At 41.2% G+C, this 11,819-nt stretch overlaps 1 long non-coding RNA gene across 1 annotated transcript in view; it reads right to left on the bottom strand.

Moving 5' to 3' along the window:
* Positions 1-11,589, bottom strand: part of LOC123383829 — a 43,578-nt gene extending 31,989 nt beyond the window's left edge. The window contains exons 1-2 of the long non-coding RNA XR_006594083.1: positions 10,693-11,589; positions 6,926-7,126 (exon numbers count right to left, since the gene is read on the bottom strand). This is a non-coding gene — a long non-coding RNA (uncharacterized LOC123383829). The remainder of the gene's footprint in view (positions 1-6,925; positions 7,127-10,692) is intronic.
* Positions 11,590-11,819: the final 230 nt, after the last annotated feature.

Raw genomic sequence — 11,819 nt, 5'->3', positions numbered from 1 at the left:
AACTAAAAGGCAACTGACAGAATGGGAGAAGATATTTGCAAATGACATATTGGATAAAGGTTTAGTATCCAAAATCTATAAAAAACTTGTCAAACTCAACATCCAAAAAACAAATAATCCAGTGATGAAATGGGAAGAAGACATCAATAGACACTTTTTCAAAGAAGATATCCAGATGGCTAAAAGACACATGAAAAGATGCTCAACATTACTCATCATCAGAGAAATACAAGTTGAAATCACAATGAGATACTACCTCGCACCTGTCAGAATGACCAAAATTAACAACTCAGGCAACAACAGATATTGGTGAAGATGCGGAGAAAGGAGAACACTTGCACTTCTGGTGGGAATGCAAACTGGTGCAGTCACTCTGGAAAACAGTATGGAGGTCCCTCAAAAAATTAAAAATAGAGCTACACTATGACACAGCATTTGTACTACTAGGTATTTATTCAAAAGATACAAAAATATGCTGATTCGAAGGGGCACATGCATCCCAATGTTTATAGCAGCACTATTGACAATAGCCAAAGTATGGAAAGAGCCCAAATGTCCATCGGCTGATGAATGGATAAAGAAGATGTGGTATATAAATACAATGGAGTATTGCTCGGTGATAAAAAAGAATGAAATCTTGCCATTTGCAACAATGTGGATGGAACTAGAATGTATTATGCCAGCTGAAATAAGTCAGTCAGAAAAAGACAACCACATGACTTCACTCATCTGTGGAATTTAAGAAACAGAACAGATGAACATAGGGGAAGGGTGGGAAAAATAAAATAAAAACAGAGGGAGGGAAACCATAAGAGACTCTTAAATACACAGAACAAACTGAGGGTTGCTGGAGCGGCGGTGGGTGGGAGATGGGCTAAATGGGTGAGGGGCACTTGTTGGGATGAGCACCGGGTGTTATATGTAAGTGATGAATCACTGAGTTCTATTCCTAAAACCAATACTACACTGTATGTTAACTAATTTGAATTTAAATAAATAAATTAAATTAAATTAAAAGGTATAAGAACTCATAAAATTCAACACCCAAAAAACCAAATAATCCAATTAAAAAATGGGCAGAGGAACTGAATAGAAATTTTTTCAAAGAAGACTGACAAATAGTCAACAGGTACATGCAAGGATGCTTGACATCACTAATCGTCAGGGAAATGCAAATCAAAACTACAATGAGATATCACCTCACACTTGCTAGAAAGGCTGTTATCAAAAAGACAAGAGATGACAAGTGAAAATGTGGAAAAAAGAGAACCCTCATGCACTGTTGGTAGGAATATAAATTGGTGCAACCACCATGGAAAACAGTATGGAGGTCCCTCAAAAACTTAAAATTAGAACTACCATATGATCCAGCAATCCTACTTCTGGGTATTTATCTAAAGGAAATGAAAACCAGATATTGGCAAGATGTCTACAATCCCATGTTGACTGCAGCATTACTCACAATAGCTAAGACAGATTGTCTCAATATCCATTAAAACATTAGGCATATTTAGATGGATTTCCAAAGGTAGGTTCTGATAGTCATCTTTGACGTTCTAAGAAGATAGTGTCAAATAAAGGACTTTTCCATAACTTCTACTCTTTCAGGATCTGTGGATTATCATCTGTAGCACATGAAGAGCTGTGTCCCATCAGGAACTTTACTTCGACTTGTACTTTTCCTCTCTATTTGCATATTACTTGTTTACAGTTCCTTTCAAGAACAAATATTTTATCACATTCTTTTTTGTCTAGCAGTTCTTTTCTTTTAATTAATATTATTTTGTTTACACAAACAATACATGTTCACTGCAGAAAATGAGAGACCATACAGATGAGAAAATAAATAAAACTCATTCCTGAGTCCACTATCTCAAGAAAGCTTCAGTTGACATTTCTTTTGTCAAAACCATCCAGAAATGTGATGCATGTATGACTGAAATATCTATGTGTTTATATAAAGGTGGATTTTCTATACACATTTCTCAATTACATGCTTTTCTCATTCAAAATATACTATTATATTGTTTTGATGTCAATAAAGATACAAACTGAAGTTGTTTGAAATGTTTGTGCCATCCTTTTTGTATGCGTGTACCATCATTAATCAATCCTCTTTGAAGGCCATTTAGTTTCATTATTTTTGCTAAACCACACTGTTTTAAGTTTTAAGTTTGGGGTTTGATTTGATCCTACTTGCCTGCTCAGAAATAAGCCTGGTACTATGTTGTAGTTGCTGGCAGAAGACACAAAACCTCTGGGTCAGAGACAAGGTACTTTATAACCTATATCGTGTCAGGCAGGTGGGCATCACCTTGTGTTCTGGTCCTCCTGGCCCCCAAGCCCCAGGCAGCAATTCCACAAGCCCAGGTGGATGTTGTGCATCCAGTGAGTTTATGGAATCCACTTCTACAGAAGCAATAAGCAAGCCTTCTCTTTGCACCCAGAGGAGACGTTACCGCCTCCTCTAAGTTCACCTGGCTTAATTAAGCACTAGCCTGAGAGATGGCCTGGGTGGGGTGGTAGATGTTGCTTTCTTGGCATACCCCAGCAAGTTGTTTAGGAGCACAAGAGAACCACGAAGGGCTCTCTCCTAATAGTCCGCATCTTGCCTATACATCTTTAAATACCCTTTGGGTAAATTCAAAGGACTGACATTACTCAATGAAACAGTCTGCCCTGCTATAGACTTTCTGTTCGTGTTACCAAATCATCTCTTAAAAACTTGCTCTTGCACATTTGCTTTCTCAGTTGTGTTCTGTAAAATGACGACTGTCATCCACTTGCTAGCAGCGATGACTTCCCTCATTTGAGGACTCAGGCCCATATTTGTATTCTCTTCCTTTCCAGGGATATGTCTCATTTGCATTAACAGGGAGGGTATTTTAGCAGAGCCATTTCCTGATTGGTGTCAAGCTGGAAAGAGATAGCTTGCCCCAGTATGGTGGGAGCAGGAATGCTAAGCACAGCATCGCCTCCCCCCTTCTGCAGCAGGTCAAGTCTTTCCATCCAGGAGGCCCAGGCCCCTGTATTCTCATTTGATCTAACATTATGGACAGGTGGTATGCCATGTCTGTGTGTCGATAGGTGAATTTTAATGACATTTCAAGGCATTCTGAAAAAACAAAGTAATTCTTTGGGTTGCTTTTTTTTTTTTTCAAAGAATACAATTATTTGACATAAGTCTCATTGAAACCAGATGTGGAAATATGCAATTCTTACTTTTTTACTATCCTTCCCTGGGGGCTCTTGGCTTATGCCAATCTGAATTTTAATGTTGAAAGTTTCAGTCTCTCTTTTCCAGGTATGTTGTCTTTAATACATAGGAAAACTTTGGGAAAGGACCCTTGAGCAGTAGCTAACACTGTTAAAAGGCAAGGTTAACCATCAGAGGGCTAAATAAATAGGAAAGATTTGTCCTTACATCCAGGCCTCCTACAGGATAGGACTGTGCTCCATGTACCCTGGTAGTGGCTGGGGCCAGTGGTTTGGGGCATGGAGCATTCTGTTTTTATCATAAGCTCTTCCTACGACTTTGCCGTATTCACTTCTTTTTGGTTTCCTTTTCCGTTAAATGAGAATGCAAATGTCTGATCCTGACCTCAATTTGAGAATTACCTGAAAAATCCTTGCTTTTATTTATGTGTGTGAGACCCAAGTACAGATCCCAGGCAGCATTTTATATCCTGGAGTCCCCTCCTTTATTCCCCAGTAGTGACTCCATATGGTTTGCCCATGCGTTTCCTGGCACCGGAAAGAGATCAGTGGAGGGGCGCCTGAGTGGCTCAGTCAGTTGAGCGTCCGACTTCAGCTCAGGTCATGATCTCACGGTCTGTGGGTTCGAGACCCGCATTGGGCTCTGTGCTGACAGCTCAAAGCCCGCTTCAGGTTGTGTCTGCCTCTCCCCCACTCTCACTTTGTCTCACGCTGTCTCTCAAAAATAAATAAATGTAAAAAAAAAAAAAAAATTAAAAAAAAGAAACAGATCAGTGGAAATGTTTCGCTCTCGGCCACATATGGTATCTCCTTGAAGTGAATGGGCAGGGTGTGCTGAGCTATTTTTTCTGCAGAGGGGGATCCTGATTACCACACCCTCCAGCGGTTTTATTTTCATCTCCATACCAGGAAAACAGATCCTTGTCTACTGCAATGTTTGAAGGAAAATCCATAGTGTCTAAAGAGCTAAATTAGAAGCATTTTTTTTTTTCCTGATATGGTGGTAATAATGTTTGCAAAGAGTGTTCTCCAAGCAGGCAGAATAGGTCATTGTTATGGACTGAATGTTTGTGTCCCTCCCCTCTCCCCCCCTCCAAAATTCATTTATGGAAGTCCTAATCCCCCAAATGCCTGCATTTGGAGATAGGGCCTGAGAGGACGTGATAATGTTAAAGGAGGACATAAAGGTAGGGCTCTAATCTGATAGCATCAGTGCCTTTTTAAAAAGAGAGACATCCAAGCTTTCTCTCTCCACTATGTGAAAACAGAGCAAGAAGGGAGCAATCCAGAAAAGGAGTTCTTACCGGAAACTGACCATGCCAGACCCTGACCTGGGGCTTCTAGTCTTCAGAATCATGAGAAAATACATTTCTGTGGTTGAAGCCACATAGTCTCTGGTATGTTGTCATTGCGGCCTAAGCAGACTAACACAGTCATGAAAACACCCCAGCAATAGCCATTATGACTGAGCAGGAGGGAATCCAATTACCTTTGTCAAAATGTGTCCAAGAGTGCTATTTCACCCTGACTGGTCTCAAACCAATCCTATCAAATCTTTTCTTGGGAAAGCACAAATTCTAGGTGAACAACGACAACAACCGAACAGATTATTATTGTTGTTATTTTTATTTTTCTTAGCTGTGATGAGCTACTTTTCCATTTTTCTGTGGAACTTAATGCAGATCTCAACTATCCAGATGTTCATCAACTTTATAGGAAGTGTTGGCTGAATCATCTGTCTTGAGATCCATATTAACATTTTTTGAAAGCTGATAGACCCTATTTATCATGGAACATGTGCACCTGGCATTGCTATTGGTGTTAAACATTTGTGGCATGATTAACAAATGAATGAATAAAATAGCAATAAATGGAATCTGAACTGACTACGTGTTTGGTCAATATTCCAGATTATCCCACATGTCTTCTATTTTTGCAGTAACCACCTTTACCCCACATTTTATATACATCTTTCTTCAAATATAAAGAATATAAAGAACATCTTCAAATATAAAGAAATCCGACCAGTATACCTTCATCCAGTTCCAATCTGTAAAGGATAGAAACTTTAGAAGTAGGCATCTCAAGGACCATCCTTACCTGTACAATATATTCATCTGGATCTCTATGTGTGGATGGCTTCCCTATGCTTTAGGTCACACCTGAGATGTTTAAACCCTTTCAATCAGTTTCATATACTTAAAAGGAGTGCAATAATCTGTTAGTTCTAAACTCAAGAAGCTGCCTCTTCTGTTTGGAAATTTCAGAATACCCAAATCACAGATGCTTAAACCAATAGTTGTATTTTTCTTTTTATATATGTCACAAAGTCTAGAGGTAGACTGTTCAGGGCTGATACCCTGATTCAGTGATCTTTTAGCTCCATAGGTTTTGTTTTTGTTTTTTTGTTTTGTTTTGCTTTGTTTTTAATGTTTTCCAGATGCCTCTTCAGGCATAACATCTGCTTTCCAGCCAGCAAGGAATGGGAAGGGCACATCTTTGCCTTTTTATTTTTGAATCCATAGTTAAGCCTAAGGCATTGAGCCTATGTCTCCTTGGCTAAAACTACGCTGTGTAGCCACCGTTATATGCCAAGATGAGAGGCAGACGAGGAAAAGCTTTGTTGAGGATGTGTGTTAGATGAACCAACCTTCCGTATCTTTCATATTATCTTAGGTAAGAAAAGGAAGATTTTTGAGAATCCCAAACAAGACTTGGAGAAGTGGAAAGAAACATAGTTTCTGAGACTTCAGCAACAAGAGATTATGGGTATTCCTTTTGCAGCCCTGCTTAACTTAGCTCCATGGAGGTTCACATCTGTATTACCTTGTTTCAATATGGATGGCCAACCCAGAGAGGTGTCCCTCCCTATGTGAGCCAATCATGGGGGTCTGCTGGCTGAGGGTGAAGCTTGGGTAGTTCAAATGTGGGTTCATATAGCTAACCTCTAGATGTGGTTTTAGAGACCTTGGAGAACAGACCCCTGGTCTAAGCGTCCAAAGACAGTCTTGAACCCCAGATTTGGGTTATGACTTTGGGCAAATCATCCCTTATATTTCCATTACCTCATCTGTGAAGTAAGAATAGAAATATCCACAGATTAAGTGAGAAAATGGAATAAGTACATTCTAACAGGTGTGAGGACTTGTGTACCTAGAAGGTGTTACTATAATTTTTAGAACAGTGCCAAGATATCGCTGCCTTTTCTGGTCATTGATATATTGCATGCCACTGAACAACTGATGAACATAGACAATTAATATTTATAAGAATTTTCTTTCCTAACACCCATCCTTAGATTTTTCCAGGCCTCTGTCACCTCTCCCCAGCTATGTTCTCTTTCATGAGTGGGTGGAGAGAGACATGTATGTGTACGGAGCATGTGTCTGCTAGAAGCAGTAGCCATGTCTCACGATCCCATCTGCAGTGGATGCAAATAGCAAAGGCACAATCTAATTTTTCGCCCTACTCACTGGAGATCACACAGAACCCAAGGGGTTAAAAGCAACATTCACATGAGCTGCACAATAAAGTCTCTATAAGTCTGTCCAAGGAGACAGTCACTTGACCACACTACATTCAGTGAAGTAATGGTCCCACATGCATCCTCTTCTCCTTGGTGGAAGGTGCATAAAATATAAATAAATGATCAAGTTACAGAATGAACTCTGAATGACCAATTTTAGTTCAAGCAAAGGCCTTCTCCTACCTCACAGTTTCCTGATGATAAATCTTTCGGCAACAGGTTGATCCCTCTCAGAAACAGACTGTCTAGCAATGTTTTCACCTTCTGCACTTGTCAGGATGGAGTGAGTGTGAGTTGGAGACCCAAATACACATGCAACCACAGACTAATGGCCTTGAATGTGTTTCTTCTTTCAAGAGCCTTTGGTCGATACTGTGGCTGCTGCTGGAAGGGAGAAAAAAGGGAACAGGTTGCAATGTCAATAGCAAATGCAATAGACCATCTGCAAAAGGGAGCTACTGATCTGAATTCCACAGTCTGCTAGCTACAAAATTAAAGAGATAGGACAGAGCTCCTACTTCTAAAAAGAATGGCAATATCTTCTTCAATTTCTCCCTCCTCTTCGTTTTCCCTTGGGCTGGATTATTTAAATTCTGTCATGAGTCTTTGTAAATTCATAAAGCAACTTGCATGTGCTATCCCATTTTACTCAGGTCTACATGTATTCCATGGGAAGAGGGGTATGAAGGAATTAGGGCTTCAACATTTCTCAAGGGATTCTTTGGTGACAGGTTGCATGGGGTTGATGGGGAAGCAGGTGGACATAAACTTATGAAGCTGCTGCTTTGGCCAGAAATGGAAATCACTACTTCCCATGGGAATGTTGGTTTTGATAAAGAACCAGGACAAGGTTATTCTGCTTTGTCTTATTTCTCTGGTTCCCCTGGTGTTTGCTTTCCCCTCCAAGTTAAGTAGTGCCAAACTGCATTAGAGTGACCAGTACATCCCTTCTCTGGTAGATATTGTCTCAGTGCCTCCAACCCCTGCTCTTCAAGGAGGCTTTAGTGTTGGATCTAGTCGATGTCTTTCTGTGATCCAAAGGCTTCCTCTGTAGCCCAGTGGGCTGGCCACTTGACTGGTAAGCTCAGCTATCCTGGAGCTGAGACTCATATTTTTTCTGGTCACCACTGGCTTGTAGGTCTGTACTCTCTTGAGTTATTGACAGGGTCCTGGATAGCCCCTAATGTGTCTTTGTGAATTACCAAAGGCTCCCTGCTCTTGACAGACAAAGTAGAAAGCATCGCTCTGTAGACCGAAGCAGCTAAGCCAGGGTACGGTGAGGTGCAGGCATGTCCTCAGCCCCAGGTACACCCCTTCACCCTCACACAGATGCACACTGTGGGCCTGGTTGGTGGCAACACTTCTCATCTTTCTCTTTGCCACAGTGTCACAAAGAGGTCGGACACAGGGCAAGTCAGTCAGTGTTCATTCTCCAGGCTCCTTTCACTTCTACCTCAGGCAACTGCGACATCCTGGCATGGACCAGAACAGGCTCAGCTCTTGTCACAGAGACTTTAAACTCATTCATTCATTCATTCATTCATTCATGCAACAAATACTTATTAAACACCTCCCAAATTCTAGGCAAATATCAGGTGGTGGAACACAGACATAGTCCTGGTGATCATGAGCCTCGTAGTCTAGGTGGACAACAGGCAAAGTAATTTCATAATGCTCTAGTGTAAAGGAACTTATGAGAGTGAAAATACCATCAAAACAGGAAGTGAGACTTGGGTTGGACAAGTAATAATACCAGAAGGATAAGACTAAGCCAAGGTCAAGAAGATGAGCATTCTAATCTGAGACAAAACCTTCATATGTCAAGGCTGCAAGGCAAAAAAGGACAGACACACTCCAGGAACTGAGGGGAGAGTGGTGTGAGGGAATGAAGGTAGAAAAGGAGAAAAGGTAAATATTAAGTTATTGGAATGTGCACAAGATAGATTATTGCAGGAGAGGTCAAGGCTTTTCAACCATTTTCTTTATGTAGTTGGAAGGGTTGAAAAGCTTTAAGCAGGACGAGGATGCCATAGTTTGGTTTGGAATTTATGAAAATTGTATGGCTGATGACTCCACTTGTAGTACATTGTTTTATCTGTATTGTGTAGTTCCATGATGAACCTCCATGACTGGAGGTAGGTGAAAGGTGGTGGACCCCACATATTTAGGGTCCCTTGTCCCCCACGCCTTTTTCATCATACCTCTTTGCCTGTGTCTCCACAAAATACTAAACTCCACATTTACAAGGGGACTTTCTTAACTTGGGTTTCTCCCTTATCATTTTCCACTTTCAAGTTCCAAGACATCCATAAGCAAACCTCCTTGGGACCCTTGTTCCCATTCACATGAAAAAAGTGTGATTCTTGTCAACTCTATACTATCACCAATCACTAACTTTACCAAGATTCAAAACTGATCCAAACTACCTGCGAATCTGATACATTGCATGTGTTAATCTAAAGTCCAGAAATGCTGCTGCATTTACCTTCATGTCAGTACTAAATATGTGTTTGTATTTTCTCCAAGTGCTCCATTCTCACCAGACTACAGAAGGTCAGCACACAGTGGTCTGATGAGCTGCTTGGAGTGTGTGTCATCAATGGGCCCTCCTGGAGATGCTGTGGCTGTGCAGTCCCCTCAGGGGCCAGGCTGCATCTGGTGAAACTTCATTTCGACACAGGTGTTGGTGACATGGTCAAGTCATGTAGAAATGAGAGATTCAGTTGCTCCTTCCCTTGGTGGCCTGTCTACACAGGTTCATGAAGGGAGGAGTGGGGAAATTTCTGTCCTACTACTCAAAGACATTTTAAGAAGGAAGAATAAATCCAAGCACCTGGAACCTTCAGTTAAGTCACATTTTTCTCTATCCCACTGGTATAAGGGGAATGTGAGAGACTGAAGCATACTTTAAAGATAAAGCTAGCTCTCTAGATTTTATTGAAAGTATTGAAAGTAGTCATGGGAAAAGTTCTCAGATCAGACTTCTGAGTTCAAATCCCAGTACTACCATTTCCTAGGTGTATGTCAGTCTGCTTGGGCTGCCATATCAAAATACCATTGGCTGGCTGGCAATACATGGTAAACAACAGAAATGTATTTCTCAGAGTTCTAGAGGCTGGAAGTGTGTGATTAGGGTGCCAGCATGGTGGGGTTCTGGTGAGGTTTTCCTTTCTGGATGATAGACGGCTGCTTTCCCACTGTGTCCTCACACGGAAGAGAGAGAGTGAGAGAGAGAGAGAGAGAGAGAGAGAGCAAGCTTGAGTGCAAGCAAGCATGAGCACCCAAAGCCTTGCCCAAAGTGCAGTCAGGTGTGTCTTCTGATAAGTGTACTAATCTCATCATGAAGGCCATCCTCATGACCTCATCGAATTTCCTCCCAAAGTCCCTATCTCCAAACACCCTAACATTGGGGGTTTGGGTTTAACACATGAATTTTTGAGGGACACATTTAGTCCAAAGGATTCTGCCCCTGAACCCTCCAAATAGTGTCTTTCTCATATGCAAACTACATTAATCCCACTCCAACATACCCAAGTCTTAACTTGTTCCAGCATCAACTCTAAAGTTTAAAGTCCAAAGTCTCAGATTAATAGCATGTACATCAGATATGGGTGAGACGCTAGGTACGATTCATCTTGAGGCAAAATTCCTCTGCATTGTGAACCTGTGAAACCAGACAAGTTATGTGCTTCCAAAATACAATGGGTGGCCAGCAGAAAACAGGCAATCCCATTCCAAAAGGGAGGAATTAGAAGAAAGGAAGGGGTGATGGGTCCCAAGCAAATTAAAATCTAGCAAGGCAAATTCCATTAAATCTTAATTAAGCCTTGAGAATAATCCTCTTTGATTTGATGCTCTGCCCTCCAGGCCCATTGGGGTGGCAGCATCATCTCCAAGTTTCAGGAAGGTGGCCCTGCCTATGGAGTCTCTGCAAAGGTGGCAGTCCTTACCTTTGAAATTGAGGTTGAGACAGCCTTGCTCCTTGCGTCCCTGGTGGGAGTGGCAGCTGTGATAATCTCTGAACTGCCGGTGGAGTACTTCTTCCCTTTGCTCAAAGATAGCGCACATTTGCAGCTGAATAGCTCTATGGTCCCATTCTGTGAACTCCAAGAAGTCCAGCAACCTTCTTTCACTGTCCCACATTTTCTGCCCCCTTTAGTTCAAACTGGCAGTGTCTCTGCTGATATAATCTCTTCTCTACTCTTGGCTTCTGTTGAGGTGGCAAATTAAGTTTATAAGTAGAATTCAGGATCTCCTATCAAATGGTTGTTCAGCCATACCCTTAGTGTTTTCTTCAAAACAAGCTTTCTCATTTTTTCACCATGGCTGAGAAGTTCCAAATTTTCAAATTCTGGCTTCTTGTTGCTTAAGAATTGTTTTTTCAGGGTGCCTAGGTAGCTCAGCCAGTTAAGCTTCCAACTTCGGCTCTGGTGAAGATCTCATGGTTCGTGGGTTTGAGCCCCTTGTCACGCTGAATTTGGAGCCTGATTCAGATTCTGTGTCTTCTCTCTCTGTCCCTCCCCCACTCTGTCTCTATCAAAAAAATGAATAAATGTTTAAAAATTAAAAAAAAAAAAGAATTGTTTCTTCAATTTACTCTCTCTCTTTTTACTTTAACAGTTCAGAAGGAACTAAACCACTCCAATGCTTTGTGTAGAAATCTCCTCAGCTGGGGTGCTTGGTGGCTCAGTTGGTTAAGCATCTGACTCTTGGGTTGGCTATAGTCACAGTCTCATGGTTTCTTGGGTTCGAGTCCTGCATTAGGTTCTATGATGACAGTGGGTAGCCTGCATGGGATTCTCTGTCTCCCTCTCACTTTCTGATCCTCCCCCACTTGTGCTGTATCTGTCTCTAAATAAATAAAGAAAGAAATAAAGAAAGAAATAAATAGAAATCTCCTCAGCTAAATAACCAATTTAATCACTTACAAGTTCTACCTTCCACAAAACACTAAAATACAAACACAATTCAGTCAAATTCTTTGCCACTCTGTAATAGGATCACTTTTCCTCCAAGTTTCCAATAACATGTTCCTTTCTGTTTGTGACCTCCCCAGAATGGCCCTTAATACCCACAT

Source organism: Felis catus, chromosome A2, assembly GCF_018350175.1.
Source record: "Felis catus isolate Fca126 chromosome A2, F.catus_Fca126_mat1.0, whole genome shotgun sequence".
NCBI classification, from domain to species: Eukaryota; Metazoa; Chordata; class Mammalia; order Carnivora; family Felidae; genus Felis; species Felis catus.
The sequence above is the reverse complement of the archived record's forward strand: the minus strand, read 5'-3'. Positions and strand labels throughout refer to the sequence as shown.